The following is a 12,501-nucleotide window of genomic DNA, read 5'->3' as shown; positions in this document are numbered from 1 at the left end:
TGCCGTTTAACCTCTCTAACCTCTCAGCGCGAGTTACATGCTTCTAAAGTTTATCCTACCAATGTTTTTCTGTAAATCAGAGAACGGGGAATATTAAAAGCGTTAAGCTTCACCCTCTGAAACAGTATGCCTTATGCACAGATATCGTATGAGATGTGACTTTGTGGATACGAGTTACGTTTATTAGGGCAGGATTTTTTTCTTATCATCTTTGTAATTCGTTTCCGTACTGATGTAGGAAGACATCTGTCCTGAATAAACCCGGAATGCTTTGACCAACAGTGGTACAGAGAACTTCGTATGACGTCCGTTGAACTGTGGATTCATAGACGGTTTCCACTAGTAGTTTGGATCCTGGAAAGGCTTATATTTTTTTTTTTCAGTCTAAGAATTGGTTTCCTCAATTGGTCGGGAAATATTTGGAAAATGCTTTTAGAGAAGAATCTGAAAGGTTCGATGTTATAGGCAGGGAGACCTCTCCACTGCATTCTTTCTGAATTTGCGCAGGGGGTGCTGAGTAAGTTGACCAGTTATTTTTGTTCTAGAAGAAATGTGAGGTTTTCTGCATCTTATGGAAGAAGTCTTTAGGGATGGATTATTAGTACCTTGAAGATAACATAACACACCGGCCACCATCTGGGTGAACTCCAACTGACCGAATAACTGACTAGCTATGGCCAAATGAGCCAAATATAATTTTAGGTAGAACCATAAGTGGTGTTAAAACATTTATGCCCTTCACCTCACCATTTAGATTTGATCAGAAAGCCAGTTCTCCTTTACATTTTCATTCCCACAAGTGTTTCTTTCGGCGTTTAATTTTGTGCAACATGTTTTGGTTCCATATGGATGGTTTCAATTTTTTTCCCAATGCGAATTGAGATGTCGACATCTGCAGCGTATCCTGAAAATTTGATTTTCATCTAGAATGTGATTTCATTTGGAGATCATGGCAATGTAAATTTTGGTTTCGGGGGGGGGGGCTCTGCCCGTTCGAAAGGGATGAACGAGATGAATAAAAAAATCATTCTTTACTCTAAAATGGTTTTCTTGATCACTATTTATTATCGTTCACTTTTTGTTGTTTGTTGTGGGGAGGAAGTCTCTGATTGAGTCCAGAGTGCCCTGTGTTGAGAGAAGAAGGACAGCGCAAGTTTCGTAGTCTAGCTAACATAAAGCAGTGTAGACCTGAGTTAACAGCTATTAGTTTGAGTAAATATTGTGCAGTGTGAAATTAGATGGGCCATCAGTTTTCAAGGGGTTTCCTCTTGAATGAGACATCCAGCTAAGTTTGTGGCACCGAACTCTTAATGTTCGCAGGAATAAGCTCTTATTTTCAACTGAAAGATACTGAAAGACCTGGATGAGAATAATTTAAGGACGTCCAGAGCAAATGCCCTTTCTTTGGTAGAGATTTGATGCTAATTTTAGTTAGTGCCAGGTGATAAATTTTCCTCGACTGTTCTGTGGAACTGATTCTATGTTTCACTCTTAGGAGTCATAAATAGCAGCGAGGTTACTAGGGTGTAACCTCGCTGCTATTTATGTTACAAAGGCTGAAAAACCTCCATTCTACAGGTTTTTCAGCTATGACAAGTACATTTTATAGGCTATGTCTGAACTTTAATAAACTTTAACGAGTAGTTCTAAGTTTGCTTTTTTGACTTTATGGAATGACCGATATGCAGCCCTTTCTTCTGGGAGGTTCCGTATCTAATGCTCAAGTTACCTGATGTTGATATTATTATTATTATTCCTGACACCTCCAATGAGTCCGAAGACTCATCGCGGGAGGATACCTACAACTGTCTCAACTACTACATCGAACTTCTACTACGAATAATCTCCATCAACGCGATCTATCGCCCGCCATAAATAGTATTTTTTGTCTGTAAATTGCGTGTGTTCTGAAGGGCCGATTTGTCTGTATGCGGGATGAAAAACCCGAGTTTCCGGGAGAAAAAATCCTGCTACCCACGTATGAGATCGGCTAACTCACCTTCGATTGAAATTGTCCAGATAAAGATTCCTCCCGTCGTGACGAGAATCGAACTTAGGCCTATTTCAATCGAAGGGCGCAATGTACCGTCGTTCTTCCAATTGCGCTACGGAGGCGAGGATATTTCTCTGTTGAATGCATTGTCTTGAAGAAAAGTTTCGGTTGAGATTTCAGGTTGCGCCAAAGGTTTTAAAAGTTCTGCATTTTCCTTCGAGTGAGCAAGATCGTATATTAAATCTGAACATTTAAGTCTATATTCGGGATCTTACAGAAGTGTTGTTAAAGGCTTAGATTCTTGGTTGCAGAAAATTAAAAGTCGCAGATTAATGATTACAGAAAGGGAGGAAGGATGCAGCCACTTGCATGGTTAGACCAAATTGTGTTTGGAGATGCATCGTCTGTACAGTCAGCCTGGAAGAAAAACGTAAATGTTTAGTAGGGCTGAGCGTTTAAGCTTTTCGATTTGTTGTGCTTGGGTTCATCAGATGTGGGACCTCATTTCTAAGTTGGTGAGTGTGGAAACACATCGGTGAGCTCAGTATTGCCTACTAACATCTGAAATGCGCTGGTTAAAGAGAAGCGTTGTTCGACCCAGTGTACCCATGTCTATCTCTGGATCAATAGTGTGGTTAGAATCTTCAGCAATAATCATAAATCCTTCGTCGAATGAAAATATGTCCTAGTGCGAATTGTAAAATTTTTGCTCTCAATGCATCCTATTATTGTAAGTAAATATTTAATATCACCTATATACAATAGTGTACATTTGTGTTTTAAGCTGGGTGTATTTCTGTAGTCCGTTTCCGGTTACACATGATTGGATGATGGACTCGGGATTACTACAGGAATTGGGAAAAGAGGGTTATTCGCTTTTTAACATACTTCATGTCTTTTTGCACGCCGAAATAGCGACAACATGATTTCAAATAATTGACTATGTAAGTATTTCTCACTCGAGTTTGAAACAAATACAGTTTGTAGTACAAGGGATACCGGTTAATGATATACAAATAACTAAACTAACAGAATTCTTATCAGAATAGGTTGGAATCTGCAGTGACAAAGAATATTTAGTGATCACAGGATTTAATCATCTACCATAAAATCTTCATAAGTTTATTAAAACATAGAGAAAAGTTTATTCTACTACAACGCATTTTTAAAAAAAATTAAGGATTTTCTATAAATCTTTCTCTAAAATCTATGTTATTACAAAACACCAAAATAATTTTTATAGATATAAAATACTAATAAAGACTTTCACAAATTATCAGCGATTGAGGGAAGGGGGAGGTGAGATGCGGTGATTGATTCATCAATCCAATACCTTTGGAGGGTAATGGATAGCAATGCTGTAGTTAATGAAGCTCTAACTGAGGCTCGGTATTGCTGTTACCCTCCTGCCATGATCAGAGCTTTAATAATAGCTCAATAACCTTATCCCTACACTGTCCGCTACAGATAACGGGGAATATGAAAAGCATTCTTGCTTCGCCCCTTTAAGCCAGTCCTTATAAGGACTATCAGCGATTGAGCATACGAGCCAACGGACATATTTAAATATTTAAATATAGAAGACCAAAAACTATATTAGCCTCCTATAGCGATATAGCGATACATAATCTCCATGCCCATTCAGGGCGAGCAAACTGCTCGTAAATTTTACCCTCACTGTAACCACGACAGATAGCGGGGAATATGAAAAGCATTTTGCTTCACCCTTAAAGAATAATTGTCAATTATCAGCGATTGCTGTCCCGTGTGGTGGCCGGGATAAGAATAGCCCGAATATTGCTCATGCATGTCGTACGAGACGACTAAAATGGGTACCCACGGGGGGTAATTGATGGCAATGCTGTAGCCAATGAAGTTCTAACTGAGGCTCGGCTATTGCTGTTACCCTCCTGCCATGATCGGAGCATTATTTTATATTTATATTTATATGTTTATATATATATATATATATATATATATATATATATATATATATATATATATATATATATATATATATATATATATATATTGGTCATTAGATCAGACTCCAGGGTAACCGATTGCGATGCTGTAGCCAAATGAAGTTTTAATTGAGGCTCGGATATTACCCAGCCATTACTAGAGCTTTTAGCTCAATAACACCCCATCCATAACATTGTCTGTTAGACGAAAGTAATTTGTTTCCAAACATTTTAACAGGTTTAATGTTCAGTTAAGGGGATAAAAATCCCTTATTGTTTTTCAACCAGTAAGCGAAAACTATGATCTGAACGTTTCATGCCGACGAACTGTCGGCGGATCCAAGCGTACGTTACCACTTGGTAGTGCCACACCAGGGCAACTCGTTGCAAAGGTGGAGCAAGCTCCCTCACTATTCTTCATATTTTCTCATAATGTGAAAACACACAGCTCCTAGAAGATGTAGTACTGTTTTACATTATGAGGAGAGGTCACTACCCAGACCGGTTTCAACCTTATGTATAGGTGAAGCCGGCTCTAAAAATAAGACCATCCCGAAAGATCGCCCAATTCAGCGTTGTTCCACTCAATGACAGGTTCACCCTGTCACTGAGAAGAACTTCTCAGCATTGGCTCTTCCCAGTGGCAGGCTCACCCCACCACCAAGCAGAGCCACAATCTCAGCAGTGATCCCACTCAGAGACAGGCAAAAACGTACCTCTAAGTGGAGCCTCTCAAAGCCAGATCCGCCCCGCACCGGTTTCAGCCCTTTTTGAGGCTTCATCAGTGAGTAGCTAGACCTAGAAAGTCCTTATCCTTATAAGGACTGGCTTAAAGGTGAGAAGCAAGAATGCTTTTCATCCTCCCAGTTATCTGTAGAGGACAGTGTAGGGATAAGGTGTTTTCTAGCTATTAAAGCTCTGATCATGGCAGGAGGGTAACAGCAATAGCCGAGCCTCAGTTAGAACTTCATTGGCGATGTGTAAGTAAAGCCAATCTCTAAAATTTCGGACGATCCCTAGACCACTCAATAGTGGCCGAAAGACCGTCCATCTCAGCGTTGGCCTTCCATCCACACACCACCACCGAGCCGAACTGCTCATATTCCGAAGAAAAGCATTCACCAACAAAGCCCCTCAGCGGGACGTGCCGGAGAACACTTTCCCCGGAGACTCAAATTGCTCCCTTAAGGCAAAAACCTTTAAGAGAGCGAACTCAAAACTCTCGAATCTCAGCGCCCCAGGGGGTAACAGCAACAGCCGAGCCTCAGTTAAACTTCATTGGCTACAGCATTGCCATCCATTACCCTCCTATAAATAAATAAATTACCTTCCTATATTACCTTCCTATAAATTCACCTAGAACGTCCTTATCCTTATAAGGACTGGCTTAAAGGGGCAAAGCAAGAATGCTTTTCATCTTCCCCGTTATCTGTCGAGGACAGTGTAGGGATAAGGTGTTATTGAGCTATTATTAAAGCTCTGATCATGGCAGGAGGTAACAGCAACAGCCGAACCTCAGTTAAACTTCATTGACTACAGCATTGCCATCCATTACACTCCAAGGGTATTGAACCTAGAACGTTTAAGTGAAAAGAACTTACATACTTTCTCTATACGATTGCCAGAAAGGTGTGTCATTATATTATATTATAACATATTATAACTAAGATGAAAAGCCAAATGGCTATTTTTTTCTGGCGAGGTTGATAAGTTAAGCGGATAAAAATCCCTTATTGTTTTATAACCAGTAAGCGAAACTAAGATCGAAAACTACGATCTGAACGTTTCATGCCGACGAACTGTCGGCGGATCCAAGCGTACGTGACCACTTGGTAGTGCCACAGCAGGGCAACTCGTTGCAAAGGTGGAGCTAGCTCCCTCACTATTCTTGATATTTTCTCATAATGTTAGTTTTCGATCTTAGTTTCGCTTACTGGTTGAAAAAGAATAAGGGATTTTTATCTCCTTAACTTATCAACCTCGCCAGAAAAAAATAGCCGTTTGGCTTTTCATCCTAGTTATACTATGTTATAATATAATATAATGACACACCTTTCTGGCAATCGTATAGCGAAAGTATCAAAAAAGGCTGAAACCGGTGGGGGCTATTATGTTATATTATGTTATTATTATGTTATGTTATGAGTTCGCTCTCTTAAGGTTTTTACCTTAAGGGAGCAATTTGAGTCTCTGGGGAAAGTGTTCTCCGGCACGGCCCGCTGAGGGGTTTTGTCGGTGAATGATTTTCTTCGGAATTTGAGTGGTTCTGCTCGGTGGTGGCGTGTGGGTGGAAGGCCATCACTGAGTGGAGCCAACGCTGAGATGGACGGTCTTTCGCCCACAATTGAGTGGCCTAGGGATCGTCCGAATTTTTAGAGACGGCTTTAATTATTCATAAGGTTGAAACCGGTCTGGGTAAACCTCTCCTCATAATGTAAAACAGTCCTACATCTCCTAGGAGCTGTGTGTTTTACATTATGAGAAAATATCAAGAACCAGAAAAAAATAGCCGTTTGGCTTTTCATCTTAGGTTTTATGTTCTTTAGCAGTTTGAATGATTTTGCCCTTCTCGCAAGTTCTACTGAAATAAACTGGCTAATAATGTGCTTTACCAGTGTTTTTGTTTTAGCCTGATACTACACCTGTTATCACGAAAATAGGAACTCACATTTGCTTTCAAAATTTATTATATATCCCTTATACATTTTCAGATATTTGGGTGTTTATATTTACAAGATAATACATGATAGAAATTTCTCTTTCTCTGTTCATTAATACCTCAAATCTTACACGAAGTCGATTTTTCCCTTTCAGAAGGCACAAAGTGGTTTGCTGGCTACGGTGAGCCGTCAAAGGGGAAACAGGAAACAAGACGTGAGCACAGTTCAAGAGGGTATGCAAAGAGTGTTGCAAGAAAGATATGCGTTTATTTACATCAACACAGCGATCAAATTTGGCGCAGTTCGTCTGGGGAGACATAATTTCTTCGAAGGAAAAGATCACTTTTATTATTCTTTTTCAGGGTTTTACATCCAACACGGCCATCCATGCAAGGAGGCCTTCAGCATTAAGTAAGTCCATATTTGTTTATAACTTTTATTTATTTCTTCACGTAGTAGTGACGTGTAACTATCAAAAATAGTTACACAGAGATCCACAATCTGATACAACAACGACAATAGTAATAATAATAATAGTTTTCTTACATTTACATTTAGTTCAGTTTTACATACTGAACTAAAACATATATACATACATTACATACTTTGATTACATATTTTTTTAATTCAATCATTTTTTGTTATTAAAATTATGATTACATATTGTGATTACATGTTTTCAACACACACGATTTGCGCATAATTATAAACAGATGTAGTTCTGCTTTTTTGTAAGAATGAAATACAGATTTTCCTTTCTTTTCTGTATATGTATTAATAATAGTTACTGTACTTGGTGATTTACAGTTTCGGTTGAATAACATTGCATTTTTACGGTATTTATACAATAACAATCAGTTATATATATTTTACAATTTTTGATTTAATGTATTTAAGCGCTGTTTCTACAGCACGTAAATGTCATACATGGATTTCTTTTTTCCTTTTTAGTTGATCTTTATTGAGATGTATTTTCTCAGCTTTCTTCCTCGAAACTTTTTAAATTCACACACACACACACACACACACACACACACGATAATTTGGAATGTCTCGACGCATCGCTGAACTCGAAAGCTTGAAGTAATATATTGCGTTTAAGTCGTTTTTAATCCAGTTTAATTAAGTCGTATTGTACACGTAGTGCGTGTGTTTCTTGTTCATACTATGTCCTTAGGGATCTTTTCAGGATATTGTAGTTTGTAAGATTCCTGTATTCTATAGGTTATTTTGCATGTCTGGGATGTAGAAGTTTCGCGTGGCCTTTCCGTAGTGATTATTGTATTTATATGTGATATAATTAGTAGTCTGAGGTCTTGTTATGCGGTATTTATTCCTGACTGTCCTGTAGTTCGCATCGAAATAATGTTTTAGCAAAGCTGCATAGTGACATAAATGTTTTGCTGTCAGTATTTTGTGTTCTGACATTGCAATGTATATAAGGTCGTTATTTTCTCTTTGTTCCCAAAAGATCAGTTTTATCATTTTGTACTGTAGCGACATTAATCTATTTAATTTGTAGGGTGCACAGAAAGCATGCGTTGTTATAGCGTATCTTAGTATATTTTGGCATAGTGCTTTGTATATTAGTGTTTTTAGGCGCATGGAAACTATGTCTAAACCTGTAGAGTTTGCCACTTATTGTTCGGAGTCTGTTTTGCAGACGGTTTATGTGGCTATTCCAGTTCATATCTGCTTCGAAGCAAATTCCAAGGTATCGTATTGTTCCAACCTGAGTGGTTGTAGTGGTTTCGCTGTTCTGTGTGTTTTTTATGTTGGCGAGTGGATGTTGGATGGTTATATATTTGTTATCAACTGGTCGAGTCAGTGGATTTCTGAATATCATTAATTTTCTCTTTTCTCAGTTTAGATGTATGGAGTTTTTGGTGAGCCAGTCAATGAGCAGATTTATGTCATGCTATATATTTGTTTGGACTATGCTTGCGTTATTATGGATTGATATTATAGCTGTATCGTTTGCGTATTGGAGGAGCTTTCCTTTGAGAAGTAGCTGGTTAATATTGTGCATATAAATGTTGATTAGAGATGGGGAGAGTACAGCTCTCTATGGCCCTCCACAGTTTATTGGCGTCTCTCTACTTCGGTTTGACCCGATACGTGTGATATGCTTTGTATTTTGTAGGTAGTTTGTAAACAACCTGTGCAGGGGCAAATCTATTTCAACATGCCTTTGAGGTTTTTCGAATAATGCTTGATTTGTGAGTGTGTCAAATGCTTTAGACCAATAAAGACTGCCATGGCAATTTTGTTTTTTATCTAAGGCAGTGTTAATTATGTCCGTAAAGTCTTCCAAGAGAGAGAGAGAGAGAGAGAGAGACACTATTGCCTTTTTTCTGAAAACCGTATAGTGTTTTGAGAAGTTCTCTGTATATGTTGCGAGTTTCCTTAGTATGATCCGCTCCATAATTCGATTGAAAATTAGTAGTTTGCTATGGGTCTGTAATTACTGATTAAATATATTTTTCCATGTTTGTATATGTGTGTGTTTATTGTAGTCTTTAACGTGCTTGGTATTTGTCCGGTTTTAAATATTTTATTTATTAATTTTGGTAGGATAGGGCCTAGGCTATTTGCATGTTGCTTGATATCCTTAGGTCTTATATCATCAATTCCTCGGCCTTTTTTTGGTTAGATTTGATGTATTACAACGAAGCGTTCTTCTTGTTTTATGGTCGGGAACCATAATGTCTATTTTCATCGTGGTCCAAGTGAGGGAACACGTTTTCCGTGATAGAGGGATATTTCTGTGCAGTTCTTGGATGGAGTCTGCAACGTATTGGTTAAAGTCAATAATAATAATAATAATAATTATATCAATCAGAATTTTTATTGCACTTATATACAATTTACAATGCATACATGTGCACATGTGTGAAGAAGTGCATACATGAACATGGATTACATGCATAATACTAAATAATTATTTTTTTGTGACGATGACAAAGTTTATTTTCAAACAGCGTATTTACCTATATATACAAAGAGACATATTTTCGGTACAGTAGAAATTCAGTACAAAATCCAGAGTACTAATTAATTATTTATAAATATAATTATACATTTTTTAAACTAACTAAATATTTCTCCATGCTATTGACACGAATGTGCTTTACAATTCACTATAGAATGGAGTAATACAACTCAGAGTTCAGTCATAAAAATCAGAATGGAATGCTTTTATATTAATAAACATAATTTTTCTGCATTTTGTCTTTTGTTTTTGTTTTTTTTTTCAATATTTTGTTTTTGTTATAGATTCTGTATTTGACACAGATATTTTATTTCTCTACAAAAATTCAGTATACAAGTTACAGAGTACATTCTTTTTAATGTACTTGTTTGTCTTGGTAGCATTTGTGCTTTCTTCCTCGAAGTTTCTGCAGAGCTCATCTCAAGCAGATAATAAGTGACGGTGGTTTCGTGGTTTTGTTTCAGTACTTTTCGCAAGCCAGGTGTAGACTTAACTGTATATATATGTGCTTAGGAACTTTTATATATATATATATATATATATATATATATATATATATATATATATATATATATATATATATATATATATATAGGGTTCCCAAAATTCACGCAAGATTTAAATTTAGCGCCATTTGTGCGGTAAAGTGTTGCCAACGAGAAAAAAAAAAGACAGCGTGACAGCTGACAGTTCAGGGTTATTAAAAATGATCACACACAGCGAAGAAAGTTCGTTGAATGAATTATGGAACAACAACAAGAGGATGCGTATTTTTTGAACAAAATCATCTTCAGCGATGAGGCTCATTTTCATCTTGATGGCTTCGTTAATCGACAAAATTGTCGTATTTTGGGATCAGAAAATCCACGAGTGATTGTTGAGAAACAAATGCATCCATAACGTGTCACTGTTTGGTGCGGATTTTGGGATGGAGGCATCATCAGTCCATTCTTCTTCGAAACTGCGGCTGGTAAGGCAATAACAGTTAATGGTGCTCGCTATCGTGACATGATAATCCAGTTTTTTGTGCCTAAATTGCAAGATATGGATGTGGACGACATGTGGTTTCAACAAGATAGTGCCACATGCCATACAGCCCGAGAAACAATTCAATTACTGCATGAATCATTTCCTGGTCGTGTAATATCCCGTTTGGTGATCAGAATTGGCCGCCCAGATCATGTGACTTAACGCCGTTGGACTTTTTTCCTTTGGGTTTTTTTGAAGTCTAAGGTTTATGCCAACAAGCCCACGACCACCCACGCCTTGAAGGAGGAAATCGAGTGCTGTATCAACGAAATTCGGCCACATTTATGCAAAACGATCATGGAAAATTTCGACAAAAGAGTGCGTATGTGCCAGCAAAGCCGTGGAGGCCATTTACCCAATATGCTATTCCATTCATAACACTATACTATATACTTCATGAATCAATAAGAAATTACAATTTTTAATTAAAAACCTGTGTTTTCTATGAAAATTACTTCTTGCGTGAATTTTGGGACACCCTGTATATGGTGTATGTTAACCAGATGTGTGTGTGTATGTGTATGTGTATACACACACACACACACACACACACACACACACACACACACACACAATCTAGTTAACATGTAGAGACGAGTACATGCGTCTTCGGCCTACAACTGCATGAGCACGGTTTAACCATTTTGAAGAGAGGGGGAGATTGAATTTGGATATGGCATGTTTGTGTCCTTGTAATGGAGTTTGAGAGGAATTCGTTATACTCTTAGGTTTGTGTGGGTGTGTAATTTCCATCTAATATTCAGTCTCGCTATAATATTTATATAGCGCCTGTTTCAGCTCTCTGTATGTCCCTAAGTTTCTGTCGTCGAACGGCAATTTGTTTATCATGTCAGCTACGTTAAGGTTTCGGGTGGCTTTTCTGTTCTGATTGTACTTCTCTGTTATGTAGTTTGTTGACTGTTGTACTGTTATCTGATATTTAGTTCTGGTAACTCTGTTTAGACGATAGTGATGTTTTAGCATGCTTGTGTAGTGGTATAAGTGTTTCACCTTTAATATTTTGTGTTCTGTCCATGCTGCCTGCATAAGTGTTGGATGTTCTCTTTGTTCCAAAATATCAATTTCACCATTTTATTTTCCAACAGTTGTGAACTGTTAAGTTTGTATTCTGCACATATGCATAAGATGTGATTGCGTATCTTAAAATGTTCTTTATTTTCACACAGTGCTTTAGAGATTAGTATTTTTATGTGTTTTGGGGTAGCTTGCTTGGTTGCTTGCTATTATACTAAGCATGGTATGTAGGTAGTTTGTATGGCTATTCCAACTTTGATCAGCACCGACGTAAAGTCCAAGATAGCGTGTTGTTTTCACACGAGTGATGATTGTAGTTATAGGTTCTGCGCTTTGTGTATAGTAGGATGAATATCGGATAGTGAGATATTTAGTTTCTGTGGGCAGAGTTTGGGTGATTTTGAATAACATTAGCTTGGTTTTTCAGGATTTATATATACGCAGTTTTCAGTTAACCAGTTGATGATCAAAATGATGTCATGTTGCATATTTGTGTAAGCGATATCTGTGTTGTTTTGAATAGATAATATTGCCGTATCATCTGCCTATTGGAAGTTATTACTTTTTAGGGAAAGATAACTAATATTGCGTGTGTATATGTTAAACAGAATGGGAGATAGAACAGCTCCTTAATTGTACCTCTTTGATGTGCGCTGATGCTAAACGTGTGATGTGCTTTCTGTGTTTCATCTATGCTTTGAACCACTGGAGTAGACGACCTGCTCCAGTAGTTCAAAGTTTTGTGTGTTACTGTGTCAAACACTTTTGTTAGGTCACTAAAAACGACTAATAGTGTTCGGTTTTAATCTTATGCAGCGTTTATTAGGT

The sequence above is a fragment of the Typopeltis vanoorti genome, chromosome 21, assembly GCF_054136105.1.
Source record: "Typopeltis vanoorti isolate ZY-2024b chromosome 21, IOZ_Tvanoo_1.0, whole genome shotgun sequence".
NCBI lineage: Eukaryota > Metazoa > Arthropoda > Arachnida > Uropygi > Thelyphonidae > Typopeltis > Typopeltis vanoorti.
Note: the sequence above shows the minus strand (reverse complement) of the source record.